This window comes from Carcharhinus amblyrhynchos, chromosome 10, assembly GCF_965287045.1.
Source record: "Carcharhinus amblyrhynchos chromosome 10, sCarAmb.v2.hapA, whole genome shotgun sequence".
Classification (NCBI taxonomy): Eukaryota; Metazoa; Chordata; class Chondrichthyes; order Carcharhiniformes; family Carcharhinidae; genus Carcharhinus; species Carcharhinus amblyrhynchos.
This window is the reverse complement of record NC_137333.1, coordinates 99,007,911-99,032,802: the sequence shown is the minus strand read 5'-3', so window position 1 is coordinate 99,032,802 and position 24,892 is coordinate 99,007,911.

Here is a 24,892-nt window from a genome sequence, read left to right as displayed (position 1 = left end):
AGAACCAGTGGATATGGTTTATTTAGGCTTTCAGTAGGTTTTCAACAAGGTCTCACATAACGGACTATTCTGTAAAGAACATGGGATTGCAGGTAATGCCTTGACATCGATAGAAAGTTGGTCAGCAGATAGGAAGCAAAGTGTTGCCACAAATGGACCTTTTTCAGATTGGTAGTCAGTGACTAGTGGGGTTCCGCAGTGATCTGTGCTCGGACCTCAACTGTTCACATGATATATTAATGATTTGGAAGAGGGAACTGGATGTATTATCTCCAAATTTGCAGATGATACAAAGTCGGGTGAGAGGGTGAGCTGTGAGGAGGATGCAGAGATGCTTCAGCGTAATTTGGACAGGCTGAGCGTGTGTATGGCAGATGCAGTATAATGTGGATAAACGTGAGGTTATCCACTTTGGTGGCAATAATAGGAAGACAGATTATTACTTGAATGGCTGTAAATTGAGAGAGCTGGATGCTCAATGAGATCTTGGAGTTCTCGTGCATCAGTTGTTGAAAATAAACACACAGATTCAGCAGGCAGTAAATCATAGAATCCCTACAGTGCAGAAAGAGGCCATTCAGCCCATCAAGTTTGCACCAACCACAATCCCACTCAAGCCTTATCCCCTTAACCCCATGCATTTACCCTAGCTGGTTTCCCTGATACTAAAGGTCAATGTAGCATGGCCAATCCACTGAACCCACACATCTTTGGAGTGTGGGAGGAAACTGGAGCACCCGGGGGAAACCCATGCAGACATGGGGAGAATGTGCAAAATCCACACAGACAGTGACCCAAGCTGGGAATCAAACCCAGGTGCCTGGTGCTGTGAGGCAGCAGTGCTAACCACTGTGCCACTATACTGCCCAAAGAAGGCAAATGGTATGTTGGCCTTCATAACGAGAGGATTTGGACAGGGATGTTTAGCTGCAAGTGTACGGGGCATTGGCAAGGCCACACCTGGAGTATTGTGTGCAGTTTTGATGTCTTATTTGAGGAAGGATATCCTTGGTATAGGGAGTACAGCGAAGATTTACCAGGCTGATTCCTGGGATGGTAGGTCTGTCATATGAGGAGAGACTGAGATGGTTAGGATTATATTCACTGGAGTTTAGAAGAGGGAGAGGGGATCTCATTGAAATTTATAAAATTCTAACAGTGTTAGACAGGATTGATTCAGAAAGAATGTTCCTGATAGTGGACAAATCCAGAACTAGAAGTCAAGGTTTGAGGATAAGGGCTAAAGCTTTTAGAACTGAGGTGAGGAGAATTTTTTTCACACAGAGGGTGGCGAATGTGTGGAATTCATTACTACAGAATGAAGCTGAGGCCAAAATGTCATGTGATTTCAAGAAGAAATTAGATATAGCTCTTGGGGCTCAAGGGATCAAGACATATGGGGGGAAAGGGGGGAAATCAGGATATTGAATTTGATGATCAGTCATGATTAAAATGAATAGCAGAGCAGGCCTGAAGGGCTAAATGGCCTCCTCCTGCTTCTAGTTACTATGTTTATCCATGCCAACTCTCTGCAAAAACTGATCAGCTCACCCCTGTCTTTACCCCGTAACCCTGAAAATACTTCCTTTTCAGATAATTACCCAATTGCATTTTGAAGACCACACTTGAATTCAGCACAGTCTGAAGGTGTTAAAATCTTTGAATGCTGTTGAGTTCCCCTGTGAATTAAGTACAGCACAGTTCCCTGGGAAGATGCTATGAAGATGTTTTAGGGCAGTTCCCCCACTTACAGATGGGCAGAACAAACAAGCTGAACAAGGGATATGGTTAGAGAGGGGAACACTGATAACAGTAGGTGTGGATGTTTAAATGGTGTAAACATGTAGGTGCACCTCATTAGTAATTAATCATTATAATTAGTTAAGCATTATAGAGGCAGTAACTGATTAAAGATATTCACCTGATACAAATTAAGTAATCAGAATTATTTGTTGTAATTGGATATCAATGACTTCAGAACAAATGTGTGCCTTTGATTGGTATATGTGAATGAACTGTAAGATAAGCAAAGGTATAATTGTGCATGCCATGTATCACTCAACAAGTCTGTACGCCACCTTGTGGAAGGCAGACATCCTTGCCATAGATTGAATAAAAACCAATTTAAAATTCCCGAAGCTTCATCTGGTCTGTCGAGGGCTCAAAGTACAAATCTCACTGGATAGGTGTGAATTTCCACATTACAGCCCAATCCACATCGGAAACATTTTTGGCATAGATAAGGTTTTCCTCCTCTGCCTCGGAACACTTTTGATGTGGAGATGCTGGCGTTGGACTGGGGTAAAACACAAAGAAATCCCACAACACCAGTTTAAAGTCGAAACAGGCTCTGATCAGAACTCCCACCCACCTGCTGAAGGGACAGGCTGTCCCGAAAGCTTGTGGCTTTTGCTACAAATAAACCTGTTTGGACTTTAAACTGGTGTTGTCGGAACCTTTTTGCCAGCTAGTGCCCTCTGACTTTCCTCCCCTCCATTGATGGGGGCAGTATCTGCTTTGCTCAGACCCCTCATGATTTTTAACTCCTCTATCACATTCTCTCTCAATCCTCTCCTCTCTCTCAGGGGAACAGCCCAGCTTCTCACTCTAACTACATAACTGAAGTCCCACACCCCCATACTCAGTACCATGATGCTGCCAGAGTTCAAGAAGATGGCTCACCATTGTAATCTCAGGCCACTGAAGAATAGTCAACAAATGCCAGCCTTGCCAACAACATCTACAGATCATAGGAGCACTACAGTGCCCATTGAATGCCCACTGACTGTCCGAAAGAGCCCTATCCCTGTAACCCCATGTATTTACCTTGCCAATCCCCCTAATCCACACGTGGGGTACTAAGGGTCAGTTTAGGATGACCAATCCGTGCATCTTTCGGACTTTGGGAGGAAAACGGAGCACCCGGAGGAAACCCACGCAACCACGGGGGAGAAAGTGCAAACTCCGCAGTCACCCGAGGCCAAAATTGAACCTAAGTTCCTGGCGCAGTGAGGCAGCAGTGCTAACGACTGTGCTGCCGCAAATTAATGAATTATATAAATTAAATACCCACGGTTCTGCCCGGCCGCTCCCAAATCTGTCCCCCGTTGTATCTAAAGGGTTCACATGTTGTAGTGCGCCTTTCGTTGCAGTTGAAGACAAAAATGATGGATCAAATATTGTACAAACAGCATAATAAAAATCAATAGCTAAGATTACATTTGTTATTAGATGTGCATGATTAGAATCCTCCCTACTGATCGATTGTTTGGCCGTTTGCAGTTCAGAAGCTCAGGGCTTTAATGGAACCTTCTTTTATATCAGTCACTGTCATTATTTATGATCCTTTTCTCTGCCAGTAATCCCTCAGCAATCATTCGAGATAAAGTGTTCAACAAGGCTGTCATGTCACCCCTCTATCAACAAGTTATTTTCCTTCATTTCTCAGTTTTCAAAAAGAGAAATTCTCATTTGCTTTCTGTGAATCATAGAATCCCTACAGTGCAGAAGGAGGCCATTCAGCCCATCGAGTCAGCACCGACACCAATCCCACCCAGACCCTATCCCTGCTTAGTTACCCTGCTAATCCCTCTAATATATCACATCCCGGGACACTAAGGTGCAATTTTAGCATGTCCAATCCGCCTAACCTGCACATCTTTGGACTGTGGGAGGAAACCGGAGCACTTGGAGGAAACCCACGCAGACACGGGGAGAATGTGCAAACTTCACACAGGCAGTGACCCAAGACGGGAATTGAACCTGGGTCCCTGGAGCAATGAGGTAGCAGTGCTAATCACTGTGTCACCGTGCTGCCCCCAACAACATCTGCAGACCATAAAATCACTATACTGCCTGTCGCATCTGAGCTGACTGTCCAAAAGAGCATCATACCCACGCCCTATCCTTGTAACCCCACGCATTTACCCTGCCAATCCCCCTAACCCACACTTGGGACACTAAGGGTCAATTTAGCATGGTCAGTCCACCTAACGCACACGGAATCCCACCTCCACCCTACCCCTCCCCTCTTCTTCAGTCGACAGGTCTTTAGTTGAGTTACAGTCAGCAGCCTGTCAGCATTCCAGTTGAGTGAGCTTTCTTTAGTGGTGCCCCTGGGCATCTGTTGGTAATCATGGGTGGCATATCACAGGCTAGCCTTAATGCTGACCCCATTTACTCATCTGCCAGAACAAATTGCCAACAGTGGGAAGCCCAGCCTCTCCAAGTTTAAAGTTCAAGTTTATTTATCAATGTAACAAGTCAGTTTACATTAACCAAAAGAGAAAATGTTGAAGAATCTCAACAGGTCTGGCAGCATTTGTAAGGAGAGAAAAGAGCTGATGTTTTGAGTCCAGATGACCCATTACCAAAGCTAAAAGGTGTAGAAATTGGGAGATATTTATACTACAAGGGGAGGGAATTAAAGATGAGTTGTTGAACTTGGTCAGGAGGAAAAGGAAGGTGTACAAAAGGTTCAGGGAACTAGGAGAGGTTAAGGATCTTGAGGAGTATAAAGACTGTAGAAAGGAGCTTAAAAGGGAAATTAGGAGAGCCAGAAGGGGTCATGAGAAGACCTTGGTGGGTAAGATTAAGGAGAATCCCAAGACCTTCTATAAATATGTGAAAGGTAAAAGGATGAGAAGAGAAGGGATAGGCCCTATAAAAGGTGAAGGGGGAAAGGTCTGTGTGGAACCAGAAGAAATGGCAGAGGTGCTTAATGAGTACTTTGCCTCAGTATTCACGGTGGAAGCTGATCTGGGAGATTTTGCTACGGATTTGCAGCAGATGGAAAAGATTGAGTATGTGGATATTAAGGAGGAGGATGTGTTAGAACTTTTGAATTCTATCAAGATAGATAAGTCGCCGGGACCAGATGGGATGTACCCCAGGATACTGTGGGAGGCGAGGGAAGTGATTGCAGAGCCTCTGGCGATGATCTTTGCGTCGTCAATGGAGACGGGAGAGGTTCCGGAAGATTGGAGGATTGCGGATGTAGTTCCTATTTTCAAGAAAGGGAACAGGGACAGCCCGGGAATTTACGACCGGTGAGTCTGACCTCAGTGGTTGGTAAGCTGATGGAGAGGCTTCTGAGGGACAAGATTTACGAGCATTTGGAGAGATTTGACATGATCAGGAATAGTCAGCATGGATTTGTCAAGGGCAGGTCGTGCCTTACGAGCCTATTTGAGTTCTTCGATAATGTGACTGAACACGTTGACGAAGGAAGTGCCGTGGACGTGGTGTACATGGACTTCAGCAAGGCGTTTGATAAGGTCCCCCGTGCAAGACTTCTTGAGAAGGTGAGAGGGCATGGGATCCAAGGGCCTTTGGCCTTGTGGATCCAGAACTGGCTTGCCTGCAGAAGGCAGAGAGTGGTTGTGGATGGGTCTTTTTCTGAATGGAGGTCAGTCACCAGTGGAGTGCCCCAGGGATCTGTTCTAGGACCCTTGCTGTTTGTCATTTTCATAAATGACCTGGATGAGGAAGTGGAGGGATGGGTAAGTAAGTTCGCTGATGACACGAAGGTCGGTGGTGTTGTGGATGGTCTGGAAAGATGTCAAAAGTTGCAGCAGGACATAAATAGGATGCAGGACTGGGCGGAGAAGTGGCAAATGGACTTCAACGTGGATAAATGTGTAGTCGTCCATTTTGGAAGAACCAACGGGATGAACGAGTACACTATCAAGGGCAGAAGTCTTAGTAGTGTTGAAGAGCAGAAGGATCTTGGGGTCCGGGTCCACAGGACTCTTAAATCGGCCTCGCAGGTGGAGGAGGTGGTCAAGAAGGCGTATGGTGTACTGGCCTTCATTAATCGAGGGATTGAGTTTAGGAGTTGGGAGGTAATGCTGCAACTTTATAAGACCCTTGTCAGGCCTCATTTGGAGTACTGTGCGCAGTTCTGGTCGCCTCACTATAGGAAAGACGTAGAAGCTATTGAAAGGGTACAGAGGAGACTTACAAGGATGTTGCCTGGACTGGGAGGCATGCCTTATGAAGTTAGGTTGAGGGAGCTGGGTCTCTTTTCCCTGGAGAGACGAAGGTTGAGAGGCGACCTGATAGAGGTTTATAAAATGTTGAGAGGAATAGATAGGGTGGATTCTCAGAGGCTATTTCCCCGGGTTGGAATGGTCGCTACGAGAGGACACAGATTTAAGGTGCGGGGAGGAAAGTACAGAAGTGATGTTAGGGGTTAAGTTTTTCACTCAGAGGGTGGTGAGTGAATGGAATCGGCTGCCGTCAGTGGTGGTGGAGGCGAACTCACTGGGGTCTTTTAAAAGACTTCTGGATGAGTATATGGGGTTTAATGGGATTGGGGATTATAGATAGGTCTATAGATTGGTAGGTGTTGATGTGTTCGGTGCAACTCGTGGGCCGAAGGGCCTGTTTGTGCTGTAGTGTTCTATGTTCTATGTTCTATGTTCTATGAGTCATAGCTACAACTGTAATGACTCATCTTTCACTTGGTTCATTCCCACAGCCCAAAGACTTGCTGGTGAAGTGCATTGGCCATGCTAAATTGCCCCTCAGTGTGCCCAGACAGGTGCCAGAGTGTGGCGACTAGGGATTTTCACCGGAGCTTCATTGCAATGTTAATGTAAGCTTGTGTGTGACAATAAATAAAACTTTAACTCAAGTGATAACTGAGATCTGCAAAAATTCAATAAATGTATTTGGGCCAAAATTATGTTAATGAGGCACTGGTAAGTTAAACATGGTTGGGCTTCCTCTGTTTGTATTTAAAAACTTATTTATTTATTAGCGTCGCAAGTAAGCTTACCTTAAGTTACTCTGAAAATCCCCTAATCACCACAGTCCGCAGCCTGTTCAGATACAAAGAACAAAGAGCAATACAGCACAGGAACAGGTCCTTCGGCCCTCCAAGCCTGCACCACTCATGCGCCCAACTAGATCATTTCTATCCCTCTATTCCCAATCTGTTCATGTGGCTATCTAGATAAGTCTTAAACGATCCCAGCGTGTCTGCCTCAACCACCTTGCTTGGCAGTGCATTCCAGGCCCCCACCACCCTCTGTGTAAAATACGTCCCCCTGACATCTGTGTTGAACCTTGCCCCCTTAACCTTGAACTTGTGACTCTTTGTGTTCATCACCTCCGACCTAGGAAAAAGCTTCCCACTGTTCACCCTATCTATGCCCTTCATAACGTTATACACCTCTATTAGGTTGCCCCTCATCCTCCGTCTTTCCAGGGAGAACAACCCCAGTTTATCCAATCTCTCGTCATAACTGAGACCCTCCATACCAGGCAACATCCCGATAAACCTTTTCTGCACTCTCTCCAAAGCCTCCACATCCTTCTGGTAGAACTGGACCCAGTTTTCCAAATGTAGCCTAACCCACATTCTATATAACTGCAACATCATATGCCAACTTTTATACTCTATGCCCCATCCAATAAAGGCAAGTATGCCATATGCCTTCTTCACCACTCTCTCCACCTGTGCTGCCACCTTTAAGGATCTGTGGACTTGTGCACATAGGTCCCTCTGTGTGTCTATGCTCCTGATGGCTCTGCCATTTATTGGCACTGTGAGGCAGCAGCGCTAACCACTGTGTCATCGTGCTGCCCAGTATGGGGGAAGTTCTCCGGCCCTTCATGCCGACGGATTTCTCTACTCCTGTTGCAGTGAACGGAGATTTGGCTGAGTGCGAATGTTTCTCGTCCTTGCTTGCAGCGGTGATGGGGGCGTGAACAGTTGGAAAATTCCAGCCGATGTTTATGATGATTTTGTGGCACAATTTAATCTCTTTAGTAGGGAACAGAACAAGGAGTCAAGGCCATCGTCCACCGACTGTGAAAAAAGAGCTAACTTGTCGTTGCCTAATACCTTACCACATCACCCAAAATCAATTCACATCCACTAAATTGGACTGCGTTGACTAATAGCAAAGAGGTGAAAACAGAAGACAATTTGCACATGGTTGAGTGTAATAAAGTGCAAATCAAATGTACAATCCATTAAGTGATGTCAGTTGAGGGAGGAATGGTGGCGAGGACATGATTCTTCATAGGTGGTATCGCAGGATAATTTACAAAAATAAACCTACGTTTACTTAATGCTTTTCATGATTATAGGATGTCTCAAGTTGCTTTACAGCCAATGAAATACCCTTGAAATATAGTCATTGTTATAAAGTAGGAAACGCAGAAGTCGATTTGTGCACAGTAACCTCCCGCAAACAACAACGTGATTAAAAAAAAAGATAAAGGGCCATGTTCTCCGCGCTCACCCACGGCTAGGATTCTCCAGTCTCGCTGCAGTAAAAGGAGATTTGGCTCAGCGCCAAATTCTCCGCTTTGTCTGGCAGCAGCAGTGGCAGAGAGTGAACAGCTGGAGAATTCTAGTCAATCACTTTTTGTGACGTTGTTCGAAGAATACTCTTGAAAGTTTATTTATTATTTATTAGTGTCACAGATAGGCTGATATTAACACTGTAATGAAGTTTCAGTGACAATCCCCCAGTTGCCACAGCCCGGCGTCTGTTTGGGTACACTGAGGGTGAATTTAGCATTGTCAATGCACCTAACCGGCACGTCTTTCGGACTGTGGCAGGAAACGGGAGCACCTGGGGGAAACCCACACAGACACGGACAGAATGTGCAAACTCCACACGGGCACTGACCCAAGTTGGGAATCGAACCCTGGCCCTTGGCGCTGTGAGGCAGCAGTGCTGGTCACTGTGCCACCGTGCCGTTTACGACCCTATCTGATGTTACTACTGGACAGTCAGATCCTAGGATGAAACCTGGTTTAATAGATCCTAATTTTCATTCTTTTTGCTTAGAGGCGTGGGTGAACAGAATTTGCTACTGATTAACTTTTAACAGAAGACCAAAACGTTTAACAGAAGACCGAAACTTTTAACAAACGACCACACAGTGGATGTGAATTGATTTTGGATAATGTGATAAGGTATTGGGCATTAAGAAATGATTAATTATAACATTTCTATAATATTCTTCAGCCCCAACTCCATCTTTACAGATATAAGTAGGTTTGCAAGAATAATGCAAGTTACAGAACATGGTCGGAAATTTCCAACCCCACCAATGAATTCTCCAATCTTACTGCAGTAACTGGAGTTTTGGTTGAACGCTAAACCCTCCATTTTGGCTGGCAGTAATAGTGAAGTGTGAAAGCCCAGAGAATTCCTATAACTTATATTCTAATATTCTCAATAAGTACACTGTCCATGTAAACTAATAAACACAAAGCGCTCTGAAACCATGTGACAGATGCCACCCGAAACAATTTCTGTGTATTTCTTAACAAATTTCCCTGGATGCAGTGGTTAGCACTGCTGCCTCACAGCACCGGGGACCCGGTTCGATTCCAGCCTTCTGTGGCTGTCTGGGTGGAGTCTGCACATTCTCCCCATGTCTGCGTGGGTTTCCTCCGGGTGCTCTGGTTTCCTCCCACACTCCAAAGATGTGCAGATTGGCCATGATAAATTGTCCCTTACTCTCAGGAGGATTAGCAAGGTATATACATGGGGTTATGGGGATAAGGCCTGGTTGGTGTTATTATCGGTGCAGGCTTGATGAGCTAAAAGGACTCCTTCTGCACTGTCGGGATTCCGTGATTCCACTCTATGATTTTTAAGGAAGCATTGAGCCCTAGATTCATTTCTGCTTTTACCTTTACTCTGAAAATAAATGCATTAACAATGATATGGTCAAGAATATGAAACCTATGACAACTATAAGGTGTATTTATTTTTTCTGCCATATTTACATAATAGTTGATACAACTTTGTCCACTAGCAGACACATTGAGGTGACCTAGGTAGTATCCCAGATATGTAACAATCTGTCACCTCGCTTTTCTGATAAGGTTTAAATGAATTGGTTCATTCAACCTAGCCTTGTGCCCCAATCTCATAGAAACCCTACAGTGCAGAAGGAGGCCACTTGGTCCATCAAGTCTGCACTAACCACAATCCCACCCAGGAACTACCCCCATATATTTACCCACTAATCCCTCTAACCTATGCATCTCAGGACTCTAAGGGGCAATTTTAGCATGGCCAATCAACCTAAGCCACACATCTTTGGACTGTGGGGGGCAACCAAAGCACCCAGAGGAAACTCCATGCAGACACAAGGAGAACATGCAAGCTCCACACAGACAGTGACCCAAGCCAGGAATCGAACCCAGATCCCTGGAGCTGTGAAGCAGCAGTGCTAACCACTGTGCTACCGTGCCACCCATTCTCTGACCTTGTAGACTAATAACCAGTCAGTTACTCATGTTGATGAGTGGATGCCCTTTGGCCTGTTATGATTGCCAATTCTGGTGAAAACATGACCTGCCTTTATTTATCTAATGAAAGATTTACTAACATTGGAGGCAGTCCAGAGAAGGTTCATTAGGTTGATTCCAGGGATGGTGGGATTTTCTTATGACAAGAGGTTGAGTGTTTTTTTCAATTCATTCACGGGACATGGGCGTTGCTGGCTGGCCAGCATTTATTGCCCATCCCTAGCTGCCCTTCAACTGAGTGGCTTCCTGGGCCATTTCAGAAGGCAGTTGAGAGTCAACCACATTGCTGTGGCTCACACGTAGGTCAGACCAGGCAGATTTCCTCTCCTAAAGAACATTAGTGAACCAGATAGGTGTTTCCAACAATTGGCAACGGTTTCATGGTCATCAGTAGACTCTTAATTGCAGACTTTTAAAATTAAATTCAAATTCCTCCCTCTGCTGTGGTGGGATTCGAACCCAGGTCCCCAGTTTCTGGATTAATAGTCCAGTGACTATTAGTCCAACGCCCCCTGTTGCTTGGGCCTGGAATCACTGGAGTTTAAAGATTGAGAGGTGTCCTCATTGAGACATATCGAATTCTGAAGGGGCTTGACAGGGTAGAGGCTGAGAGATTGTTTCCCTTTCTGGGGCATCTAGGATGAGAGACCATAATCTCAGAGTAAAAGATCATCCATTTAACACAAAGACGAGGAGGAATTTCTCCTCTCAGACGGTAGTGAATTGATGAGGTTCTGTACCACTGAGGGCAGTAGAGGTTAGGGTGTTAAATATGTTCAAGGCTGAGACAAACATCCCTTATCCTCATAACCTTTACTCAGGCAGTAGTAAGAGCATGCAATGCCCTGCCTGCAACAACAGTGGACTCGCCACCATCAAGGGCATTTAAATGGTAATCGGATAAACATTTGGATGATATTGGAATAGTGTAGGTTAGATGGGCTTTAGATTGGTTTCACAGGTCAGTGCAACATAGAGGGCTGAAAGGCCTGTACAGCACTGTAATGTTCTATGTTCTATAACCCTTAATCAGTGAAGGGTTATGGGCACAAGGAAGTTCACAGAACATAGAACATTACAGTGCAGTACAGGCCCTTCGGCCCTCGATGTTGCGCCGACCAGTGGAACCAATCTAATGACCCTCTAACCTAAACTATTCCGATGTTATCCATATGCCTATCCACTGACTATTTGAAAGCCCTTAAAGTTGGCGAGTCCACAACTGCTGCAGGCAGGGCATTCCACGCTCTTACTACCCTCTGAGTAAAGAACCTACCTCTGACATCTGTCCTATAATTACCACCCCTTAATTTAAAGCTATGTCCCCTCGTGTTAGCCATCACCATCCGAGGAAAAAGGCTCTCACTGTCCACCCTTATCTAACCCTCTGATCATCTTGTATGCCTCAATTAGGTCACCTAATTCAGTTGAGGATTATTCACTTCAGATGAGCCATGACCTCGTTAAATGGTGGAGAAGACTTGATGGGCTGAGTGATGTACTCACGCCTACGTCTTATGGTCTTATTGATGCAATTCTATGTAAGATGCGGTTGTGCTTCCTTCACGACTGCCTGCACTAATGAATTCCTATGTGTTACTCTTGAGATGCTGCCTTAGTGGCATTAAGCCACTGAGCTCTTTGTATCTCTGTGGCAGTGCTGATGAAGATATTGACTTCCAGTGGCCTCCTTTCCATCAGTGCGCTCCCCCCACACTGCCTCAGGCAACTCTCGATCAGCCTTGCTGCTGCTTTCAATTTATAACTCTGCTAAAGCAAGACACTGGGACTTCATTATTAATTTGAAACAACTTTGACACTGGGGAGGTGATGGCCTAGTGGTATTATCGCTAGACTGTTAATGCAGAATCTCAACTAATGTTCTGGGGACCTGGGTTCAAACACCACCACAGCAGATGGCGGAATTTGAATTCAATGAATAAGATATCCGGAACTAAGAATCTACTGCTGACCATGAAACCATTATCGATTGTCGGAAAAACTCATCTGGTTCACTAATGTCCTTCAGGGAAGGAAATCTGTTGTCCTCACTCAGTCTGGCCCACATGTCACTCCAGAGCCACAGCTATGTGGGTGACTCTTAACTACCTCAGGCAAACTAGGGACGGGCAATAAATGTTAGCCAGACAGCAATGCCCATGCCCCACGAATGAATAAATAAAAACTCCCTCTCTCACTGTCTGTGTGCCAGATGTGTGCCTGGAACCTCACAATGTGAAGGTCAAGCTCCCTCCTGTTGTTCTCCCTCAGTAATAGTGGATCCCATAGTTGCTATGGTGGACATGTCTACTCTCTCCACTGAGTCCATCCCCATGATCCATGTGGATCTCTACCCACTCTACCCAGAGGCTATGTACACAGTCACCTACCAAGGTGAAGACCTCCCCCCGACTCTTCCTCCATCCCCTGGTCTACCTGGTAGGGCCCCTCTTGTATTTGTTATTCGGGTGAGGTCAGATATCCTTTGTATGAGATCAAGGGCCATTTGTGTTTGTTAAAAGCAGATATGAATGTGCATAAGAAGTGACTCAAATTATTTGAGCTATCAAAGCTCATTGGAACTGTCAAGAGAGCTGACAAAGGGAGTTGCCAAATTGAATTCCCAAAGAGATCAGTGAAGTTGTCCAGAGGTTTAAACCCCCTCCCCTTTAAACATTTGAGAAACAAAATGTCTGAAATGGCTGCAGTGTTTAGAAAAGCCAATGTTTGCTATTTCACCCTGTTGATATAAGCCTGAGGACTATCATTATAGGATTAGTGCTGTATGACTGAATTTCGCAAACTATCATTATCACTTGCGCCAGTCCAAAGTATGGTTGACACCAAATACTTATAAAATCTTTGAAATAGGTCTATAAATAGAAATGCTTGTTATACAAAGAATTAAAGGAAGTTAAATACAGTGATTTATTTTAAATCAAAGTGTTGTTTTTTGAGGTAATTAACTCATCGATAGACAGTGAGGAACTTCATTTAAGCTCAGCATGACTCCTGAGAGCTGCTCATGGTAATTACTGGGTGGGTAGGTACGGAGGGCGCAAGAGTAAATGGTGGTGGGTATGGGGCATGGACTGGCATGAGTTGGCACAAAACTGGCATGAGGTTATAAAGGGCTATAAGGATGACTGGGAGGTATGTGTGGGCATAGAGGGTATTAGAGGTAATGGGGGGGTGAAGAGCATGAAGTGGCATGGGTTGACATGGGTGAGACATGGGTAGTTGAGCAGGTGTGAGGGGTGAGGGAATCTGTTCTTTTTTGCTTTATTCTTTTTTTAATTTGATTTGAATTATTACTGTCACATGTATTAACATACAGTGAAAAGCATTGTTTCTTCTGCGTTATACAGACAAAGCTTACCATTCATAGAGAAGGAAAGGAAAGAGTGCAGAATATAGTGTTACAGTCATAGCTAGGGTGTAGAGAAAGATCAACTTAATGCAAGATAACTCCATTCAAAAGTTTGACAGCAGCAGGGAAGAAGCTGTTCTTAAGTCGGTTGGTACTTGGCTTCAGATTTTTGTATCTTTTTCCCAATGAATAAAGGTGGCAGAGAAAATATCCAGGGTGCATGGGACCCTTAATTATGTTGGTTGCTTTGCCCAGGCAGTGGGAAGTGTAGGCAGGGTCAATGGATGGGAGGCTGGTTTGCATGATGGACTGGGCTAAATTCATGACCTTTTGTAGTTCCTTGCAGTCTTGGCTAGAGCAGGAGTCACACAAAGCTGTGATACAACCAGGAAGAATAGTTTTTGTGGGGCATCAGTAATGGTTGGTGAGAGTCATAGCTGACATGCCAAATTTCCTTAGCCTTCTGAGAAAGTAGAGGCGTTGGTGGGCTTTCTTAACTATAGTGTCGGCATGGGGGGACCAGGACAGGTTGTTGGTGATCTGCACACCTAAAAACGAGAAGTTCTCGACCCTTTCTACTTCACCCCTGTTGATACGATCCTTTAGTTCATATCTTGGACAAAATGCCAGAGCAATGAGGGCAGCCTTCTGCCTTGGTCACCTCTGCAACTGGCTGTCTCCAAATACTCTCCTGTGTTCACCTACCACCTCCATCCACCTAACCGGACAGAAAATCTGAACATCCGGAGCACTTTCTCCCTGGTGGGGTTTGCGGAGATGGGAACTGCCCCGAGTTTGCACTCTCCCCAAATCTTCAGAGTAAATATTTGGGCTAAATTTCACCAGTGCAAAGACGAGGAGAAAGATTCTGAGACTTTTGGCGGGATTTTCCAGCTGCACTCACCCTGAAGCTGAAAAATCCCATCCAGGGTCAACGGACTTTTCCATGGCCCGCCCCTCTCCTGCTATGATTCCCATGGCGGCGGAGCAGGAAAAGATCCCCCGCCCCCTCCACCCTTCAGCCCCATTTAACATCGGAGAACTAGATAATCAATTACCGCTCAGAAATTTAGCCTGAATAGACTGTGTTGCTCTGCAAAGATAACTGAGCTTTTAATCCAAATCATCAGCTTAATAATTTAGTAAAGTTAAAATATTATTAGCAGCTTTCTATTTCAAACAATTTGGAAATGTATTTTGGGCTTTGATGTGAACTAGGCTTGATCACAGGGAGATCACACCGTGACGTGAGTAACTTAAACTTAAAAACAGATGAAATGATGTGACACAGCTGATAAGGATGATTTTATTTGTCAGCATGAAGGGGAAGAAAGCAAAGTATTAACATCAAAGTTAGCTTTGATCTGTTGCAGCACTGATGGACGTGCATCTGCCTTTTATAGGCTGATCCAGATGAAGGCAACGAATCTTTCAACCAGCGTCAGGTGCACACAGACCATGTTTGACAAACCGACCACCCAGGTGATCACCATCGGAGAGGCTGAGGGCCCAGTTAGACCCTGCTGATTCTCCAGATCTGATGGGCCTAAGTGGCCCCTGATCCACCACGCGTGGTGAGACTTCAGACACCTAAAGAGGTCAGGGGTAAGTTTTTCACTCAGAGGGTGGTGAGTGAGTGGAATCGGCTGCCGTCGGTGGTGGTAGAGGCGAACTCGCTGGGGTCTTTTAAGACACTTCTGGATGAGTACATGGGATTTAATGGGGTCAAGAGTTGTAGATAGGCCTGGTAGGTATGCAACCTGTGGGCCGAAGGGCCTGTTTGTGCTGTGGTGTTCTATGTTCTAAAGCTATTCTGCTGGCTCATCCTTACCAGGATTTAGACATCTTACAGAAGACTTAACATATTGTTATAAAAACGGAAAATGCTCGGAAATCTCAATAAGGCTGACTTTGATTTGATTTGATTTAGTATTGTCATGCGTATTAATATACAGTGAAAAATATTGTTTCTTGCACACTACACAGTCAGAGCACACCGTTCAGAGAAAAGGAAAAGTTTTTTAAAATTTTGTTTATTCATTACTCACAAGTGAAGTTGACATTAACACTTCAATGAAGTTACTGTGAAATTCCCATCGTCGCCACAGTCCGTTCCTGTTCGGGTCAATGCACCAAGCTAGCACCTCTTTCTGAGTGTGGGAGGAAACCGGAGCACCCAGAGGAAACCCACGCATACACAGGGAGAATGTGCAAACTCCGCACAGACAGTGACCGAAGCTGGGTATTGAACCTGTGTCCCTGGATCTGTGAGGCAGTAGTGAGAACCACTAGTGTGAGCCACCGTGTCACTCCAGGAGAGAGAAAGGAGAGAGTACAGAATGTAGTGTTGTGGTCATAGCTAGGGTGTAGAGAAAGATCAACTTAATGCAAGGTAGGTCCATTCAAAAGTCTGACAGCAGCAGGGCAGAAGTTGCTCTTGAGTCGGTCGGTACGTGACCCCAGACTTCTGTATCTTTTTCCTGGCAGAAGATGGTGGAAGAGAGAGTGTCCGGGGTGCAAGGGGTCCTTAATTCTGTTGGTTGCTTTGTTGAGACAGCTACTGTGGAGAGGGAATAAAGGCAATGTTTTGAGTCAGGATGACCCTCTGTCAAAGCCAAAGACAGGGAAAGTTGGAAACCAAAACAGAAAATGCTGGAAAATCTCAGCAGGTCTGACAGTATCTGTAAGGAGAGAAAAGAGCTGACGTTTTGAGTCCAGGTGACCCTTTGTCAAAGCTCCAGCCAAAGATTTCAGCATCTGCAGTAATTTGCCTTTATACAAGTTAAATAGGACAACATTTATTGTGTAACAGTGAGAGGTGATTAATAATCAAATAAATCAACAAGCAAAATTATAATAATAATGGTGATAGATCCTTCTCTTTGCCTGGAGGTTTGGAGGCAGTTTGCAGGGGGGAGGTTGCATGTAATCAATAGGGATTGCATAGGAAAAAAGACAAAGTTTTTTAAAAAAGTCTTATTTATTAGTGTCACAAGTAGGCTTACATTAACATTTCAATGAAGTCATTGTGAAAATCCGCTAGTCACCACACTCCGGCACCAATTTGGACACGCTGAGGGAAAAGTTAGCATGCACCTAACCAATACGTTATTCGGACAGTGGGAGGAAACCGGAGCACCGGAAGCAAAGCCATGCAGTCTCAGGGAGGTGCAGAATTCCCACAAACAGGAACAAGCGTGACCCAAGCCGGGAACCGAATCTGCATCCCTGGCACTGTGGGGCAGCAGTGCTAACCACTGAACAACCGTGCCGTGCGGAGGAAAGGTAAATTGTGATGATAAAGGCTAGGAATGGTGCTAATAGTGTCCATTAAGAGATCAGAGTGTGTCAAAGGACAACCTGAGGAATATGACAGAAATAAAAAGAAGAATGTAAATTAATGAAGATCGATTAATAAGATTAAAATAAGGAATGAAATAAAACAGAGTATATTGTTATCTGTTAACCACTGAAGGAGTTCATACATATCTGTGATTTTAAATGAGCAAAACAAAGTCTATATAGGAAGTAAAATTAAAGCTACAGCTTGAGATTTTAAATAAAAACTTGCATTTATATAGCACCTTTCACAACCACAGGTCATTGCAGAATGCTCTGCATCAAATGAAGCGCTTTTGGAGTGTAGTGACAGAATGTAGGAAAGACAGTTTTCACACAGCAGATCCCGTTGTGATACTGACCCATTCACGTGAGGTTGGCTGAGTGATAAATATTGACCAGGACACTGGGGATGTCTTCCCTGCTCTTCTCCAGAATAGTGCCATGCGGTCATTTACCTCCACCTGAGAGGGCAGATGTGGCTTCAGTTTGAGTACACAACTAAAAGGAGGCACCTACAACAGTGCAGCACATCCTCAGTACTGCTTTGTAGTGACACCTGTGCTGAAGCCCTGGAGTTGGGCCTTGAATTGTGAATATGGAAGCAATAATGCCACAATTGGGCGGCATGGTGGCACAGTGGTTAACCTTGCTGGCTCATAGCACCAGGGACCCGGGTTCGATTCCTGTCTCGGGTGACTGTCCTTATGGATATTGTATGTTCTCTCTGTGTTTGATTCCATCAAAGGTACCAATAAATGTTGCTGTTAAATTCATTCTCGGGATAGTAAGTTAGTCTCACTACACCAGGTTAAAGTCCAACAGGTTTATTTGGAATCACGAGCTTTGGGAACACTGTTCCTTCATCGGGTGAGGGGGCAGGTAGGTTCGCAAACCCAGCATATATAGACAAAGGCACAATTGTAAGGTGATTACAGATTGGAATGTGAAGAATTGTTGGAATGCGAGTCTTTACTTGATTAGCTGTAGAGACTTGCATTCTTCACATTGTGTCTTTACCTATAAAGGCTGCATTTGTGAACTTACCTGATTCACCTCCATTCTCCTGACGAAGGAGAAGTGCTCCGAAAGCTCGTGCTACCAAAAGAAACCTATTGGACTTAACCTGGTGTTGTGAAACCACTTACTGTGCCCACCCCAGTCCAACGCCGGCAACTCCACATCATTCTTGGGATGTGAGCAAGGCCAGAATGTACTACCCATGCTGGGATGCTCCTCAGAATAGTGTGGTTAGCCTTTTCAAGGACAAAGTAGGAAAGTGGAGCTGGTTCGACAATTGATTAACACGACAGATTTGCATTTTTTTCTATTATTTTCAGAGCCGGTTTAATAAGGTCTTGTTTTGCATTCCTCGCTTGTTTAATTGCAGTGGATTCTCAGTGGAGGGACTGAGACTCTCTCTGCCCACGATAACAAGGGCACAATGGTAACCTACACAGTTTTACAGCGATCTGCCAATACATTCAGCGACTTAAACCAAGGGAGACTATTCTTAGAACGGAGACAGAAAGAAATGAGACATCATAAGAACAGTTCCATTTGTTTGAAAGGCAGTAAGATGATTTTCATCGCTTAGATGACCTACTGTAGAAAGCTGATATTATTCATGGCCAACCTTCCCCCCCCCCCGCCCGCCCACTACTCCCCCTCCCCCCCAGCCACCACCACCACCACTCCCTCCCTGCGCTGCTAAAGAGCACAGCCTGGGCAGAATGACAAACACAAAGCGAGCCTTGGCTAGGGAGAGTGCTTTTTATTTGTGATATAATGAAACATCATCAGAAGCCTCTGACTTTGACATTTTACTTTCCCCTGCAAAGCTGTCAAGGTCAGGCTGCGTCTTTCCCACAATCCCCTGGTGGCTGCTCGAGATGGTACATCTCAATCGGATCTGTCTCGACAGCCCGGAACTGGAGCAGCCGAATCTCATCAACACCAGGCCTTCTTTCCCAGAGGCGATCGGGAAGATCAGTGCCTTGTTGGGTTTAAACACGTGGCCAGAATGCAGAAGGTTGGAGTAAAGTTTGCAATTATCGAGCACATTGAGACACACGTGGACGTTAACAGGTGACCTGATCCAATCAATTTATTTCTGACTCATAGAATCATAAAATCCTACAAAAGGCGTGCAGAAGGAGGCCATTTGGCCCATCACATTTACACCAACTACAATCCCACCCAGGCCCTATCCCCGTAACCCTATGTGCTTACCGTAGTTAATCTCCCTGACACTCAGGTTCAATTTAGCATGGCCAATCCCCCTAACCTGCACATCTTTGGATTGTGGGAGGAAACTGGAATGCCCGGAAGGAACCCACGCAGACACGGGGAAGATGTGCAGACTCCGCACAGACAGTGACCCGAAGCAGGAATCGAACATGGGTCTCAGAACGTGACTCCTTTAACAACAGCATTCAAATCTTAACAGAGGCACCTCAATTATATCGTACGCACCCCTATAGGAGAGGCATTGATCTATTGGTATTATTGCTAGTGTATTAATCCAGAAACTCAGCAGTTGTTCTGGGCATCCGGGTTCGAATCCCGCCACGGCAGCTGGTGAAATTTGAATTTAATTTAAAAAAAATCTGGAATTAAGAATTTACTGATGACCATGAAACAGTTGTTGATTGTTGGAAAAAAAACATCTGATTCACCAATGTCCTTTAGGGAAGGAAATCTGCCTTCCTTACCTGGTCTGGCCTATATGTTCCTCCAGATCCATAACAATGTGGTTGACTCTCAACTACCCTCCAAGGCCAACTAGGGATGAGCAATAAATGGAGACCCAGCCAGCGACACCATGCTCATGGATGAATAAATAAAAGCACCAACCCCACATCCACCATTGGCCCCCTCCCACTTGACTCCCTTTCCCTCAGCCCAATCCATCTCCATCCTCAACACCTCCCTTCACCCCCTTCATCCATCCACCCTCCCTCCACCACAGAGTGGAACAATTATATAGAAGAGAAATTGACTAATATTCCGGAATACACATAACATTCAAAAACAAATCATTCTTTTATATTCAATTTAAAAAGCAAGGAAAAAAGCACATCTAGCAACATCTGTGGAGAGAAAAACAGAGTCAATGTTGGAATTGTGTAGAACTTTGGAGAGGCCACAGCTAGAGTACTGTGTACAGTTCTAGTCGCCACATTATAGGAGGGATATGATTGCACTGGAGAAGATGCAGAGGAGTTTCAACAGAATGCTTGGCAAAGCCGCCAGTATAATTAAGGACCCCACACACCCAGACATTCTCCCTTCCACCTTCTTCCTTCAGGAAAAAGATACAAAAGTCTGAGGTCACGTACGACTCAAGAACAGCTTCTTCCCTGACTTTTGAATGGACCTACCTTGCATTAAGTTGATCTTTCCCTGCACCCTACTTATGACTGTAACACTACATTCTGTAAGCTCTTGTTTCCTTCTCTATGCTTTGTCTGTATAGTGTGCAAGAAACAATACTTTTCACTGTATGTAAATACGTGTGACAATAATAAAGCAATTCGAATCAAATCAAATTAGTATATAGTTAAAAGTGTTGACAATGATAAATCAAATCAAATCAAAATGCTGCCTGGGATGGAACATTTAATGACATTTTATGAAGAAAAGTTGCATAAGCTTGGGTTGTTTTCATTGGAGCAGAGAAGACTGGGAGGGCGATCAGATCGAGGTGCATAAGTTTATGAGAGACATGGACAGAGAGGATAAGGAGCAGCTGTTCCCCTTCATTGAAGGGTCAGTTATGAGAGGACAGGAGTTCAAGGTGAGGGGCAGGAGGTTTAGGGGGGATGTGAGGAAAACCTTTCTTCCCCAGTCTGGAATGTGCTGCCTGGAAGGTGATAGGGACGGATTGCCTCACACCTGGCACGGTGGCACAGTGGTTAGCACTACTGCCTCATAGCTCCATGGACTCAGATTTGATTCCCAGCATGGGTCACTGTCTGTGTAGAATTTGCACATTCTCCTCGTGTCTGCGTGGATTTCCTCCGGATGCTCCGGTTTCCGCCCGCAGTAAAAAGATGTGCAGGTTAGGTGGATTGGCCATGCTAAATTGCCCCTTTGTGTCAGGGGGACTAGCTAGGATAAATGCATGAGATTATTGGGATAGGGCCTGGGTGGCATTGTGGTTGGTACAGACTCAATGGGCTGAATGGCCTTCTTCTACACTGTAAGATTCTATGATTCTATGATAAGTATCTGGATGAGCAGTTGGTACATCATAACATTCAGGGCTATGAGCCAAGTGCTGGAAGATGAGATTAAGTTGGAGTTCAGATGTTTCTCGCATGCCGGTGCAGACTCGATGGGCCAAAGGGCCTCTTTGACACGGTATGATTCTATAAAGCTTCAGGTTGATGACATTTCATCAGGACTCTTGAAAAGAATTCCAATGTGATGTTAGCGCAGAAATAGGTGCTGGAAACCTCCGAGCTCACCCACGGCTGGGATTCTCCATTCCCGCTGCAGTGAATGGAGATTTGGCTGAGCTGTGTCAGTGGGGCGTGCAAAACCAGAGAATCCTGGCTGGGAACTCTGCTTCTCTCTCTCTCTCTCTCTCGCTCTCCGTGCAGACCTGCTGAATCTTTCCAGCATTTTCTATTTACACTTCCGATTTCCAGTAACCACAGTGTTTTGCTTTTGCATCAAGCTTTTCTGTTAGGTGGAATTCTAAGTCAAAGGTTGTAGCCGTAGTGCAAGCCTGCCTTGGTTGAACAGAGTATATGTGACTATAATCAAATGGGATGGATTTAAGTTGGTGTTTTCTACATCTGTACAGGATAGGCAGGAAAAAACATAAAAGTTTATTTATTAGTCACAACTAAGGCTTACATTAACACTGCAATGAAGTTACTGTGAAATTCCCCTAGTCGCCACACTCCACACTCTAAGGAGAATTTAGCATGGCAATTGTACCTAAAACCAGCACATCTTTCGGACTGTGGGAGGAAACCAGAGAAACCCATGCAGACAGGGGAGAAGGTGCAGACTCCGCACATACAGTGGCCCAAGCCAGGAATCGAACCAGGGTCCCTGGCCCTATGAGGGAGCTGTTCCAATCATCGTGTCACCCATAAATTGCAATGCCTTGAGAAGATTGGGTGACAGAAGAAAACTCAGGAGGTTAAGTGGAGCACTAAAATAATATATTTACATATTAGGATAGTGTTGACATTGTATTATACAGTTTAAAGCTTATTTATTATTGTCACAAGCTTACGTTAACATTGCAATGAAGTTACTGTGAAAATACCCTAGTCACCACACTCCGGTGCTTGTTCGGGTACACTGAGGGAGAATTTAGCATGGTCAATGCACCTAACCAGCATGTCTTCCAGACTGTGGGAGGAAACTGGAGCACCCAAAGGAAATCCTCACAGACACGGGGAGAATGTGCAGACTCTTAACTGACAGTGACCCAAGTCTGGAATCAATCCCAGGTCATTGGCGCTGTGAGGCAGCAATGCTAATCACTGTGCCACCGTGCCACCTTGGTGAAAGGTATCAAAGTTATTCTTGCCTGTATAGCGCACAAGAAACAATACTTTTCATGGTATCCCTATGCAAATGACAATAATAAATTAAATCAAATCGAAAACCCTCAAGGAATACATCCAACCTGAGTTAACTATGAGTGACAACTGGACAAGCCACCAGGGTCCAATTGCTGGTAAAATCAGACTTCCTAATGATGTTGTTTTACATACATAATAGCGAAGGATACATAGAGAATAAACAATTCTACTTGTTATGCCACTAATTCTAAATCAAGCATTGGAGTTGAGATGGTCATTCTGACCATAAACTGCAGGAGAGTGCAGAAGGTATTGAATTGCTTTCTGATGAACCCCGATTTAACCATGTATCAGCTTAACTTTTTTTAAAATTCATTCGTGGGATATGGGCGTCACTGGCTGGCCAACATTTATCGCCCATCCCTAGTTGCCCTTGAGAAGGTGGTGAATTGCTGCAGTCCATGTGCTGTGGATTGACCTACAATGCTGGTAGGGAGGGAATTCCAGGATTTTAAGCCAGCAACTGCAAAGGGCATGTTTCTAAGACAGGACAGTGAGTGGCTTGGAGGGGAACTTGCAGGTAGTGGTGTTCCCATGTATCTGCTGTCCTTGCCCTTCTAGATGGAAGTTGGTCATGGGTTTGGAAGGTGCTGTCTAAGGATCTTTGGTGAGTCGCTGCAGTGCATCTTGTAGATAGTACACACTGCTGCTACAGAGCATCGGTGATGGAGGGAGTGGATGTGGTGCCAATCAAGCAGGCTGCTGTGTCCTGAACGGTGTCAAGCTTCTTGGGTGTTGTTGGAGCTGCACCCATCCAGGTAAGTGGGAAGTAATCCATCACACTTCTGATTGTGCCTGTAGATGGTAGACAGGCTTTGGGGAGTCAAGAGATGAGTTAGTCATTGCAGTGTTCACCAGCTGTGAAGTGCACACTTAACAGGTAAAGTCTCTGATCCATCTAATACATAACTAAGCAGCATGGTGCCGTTTTAGCTGTTCATCAGATACAAAACTCACACTGCTACTTTTGTTGAATTGATGCAGCCAATACTGAGTGCAGTAGGTTTCTGTTAAGCAGGGCGATCAAAGAGTATGGAACAAAGGAGGGTAAATGGTGTTGACATCTAGAATAGCCAACATCTAATTGAAGTAGGCATCAAGGGATGGAAAGACCTACATCTGTCGCAATGCTCCCAGTTTTATTTTCCTTTTACGCAACACATTTGAATTCTGGACCAGCATTCTGAAAGTTTTGACATCTCAGACCCAAGGACTTTCCTGATCTACAGCAGCAATATGGACATCAGAGACACCCTTGTTCTTACCATTTCAATCAGTATCCAAAACATTAACTTTAAATCATTTTAGTTCATTCTATGAAACCCTTCAGGTGGAACTCGGTTACCACAATGAGCCCTCTTTGCATTTTTTGTTAGTCATTCATGAGATGTGAGTATCATTGGCATTTATTGTCCATCCCTAGTTGCCCTTGGGAAGGTGATGGTGAGATGCCTTCTTGAATCGCTGCAGTCCACGTTCTGTGGGTTGACCCACAATGCCGTTAGGGAGGGATTTTGACCCAGCAACTGTGAAGGAAAAGGCGATATATTCCCAAGTCAGGATGGTGAGTGGCTTGGAGGGAAACTTATTCTCATATATCTGCTGCTCTTGACGACAATTAAAAAATAGAACATAATGGTAAGAGTTCTTATTTCTCATTTTCTGGCGAAGTTGTAAGTCAAGATTGTCGATATTTAAGAAGCCATTCATTCCATCGTGCTTGTGTTAACTTTTTTGTTTGAGCCCTGTTCATCGAGACTGCACCGTCTCTCTGAAAGGGAACATAAGAACTCGGAGCAGGAGTAGGTCATCTGGCCCCTCGAGTCTGCTCCTCCATTCAATAAGATCATGGCTGATCTTTTTGTGGCCACAGCTCCAGTTACCCGCCCGCCCGCTCACCATAACCCTTAATTCCTTTATTTTTCAAAAAATTATCTATCCTTGCCTCAAAAACATTCAAAGAAGTAGCCTCAACTGCTCAGTTCTCATTTGACAAGACCCTGGTTAGTCATAAGTGAGATGATTGAAATCTGAGCCAGTCCCGTGCCTCTAGTAGACCTTGGTCGTGAGGCATATCTTAGATAAAAATAAACAAAATTTGGGCTGTGTACAACAGTGTGAAATGGGCACTGTTCAATTAGTCTTTCAATGTACATTTCTCCTGATTTTCATTTGTATATTAGCTTGTTAACTTGTGAATGTTAGCTTGTCTAAGTAACCAAAGAATACATCACACTCACTTACATCAAACAGTCTTTTGTCCCTTTTTGCTTCACCTTTTGAATA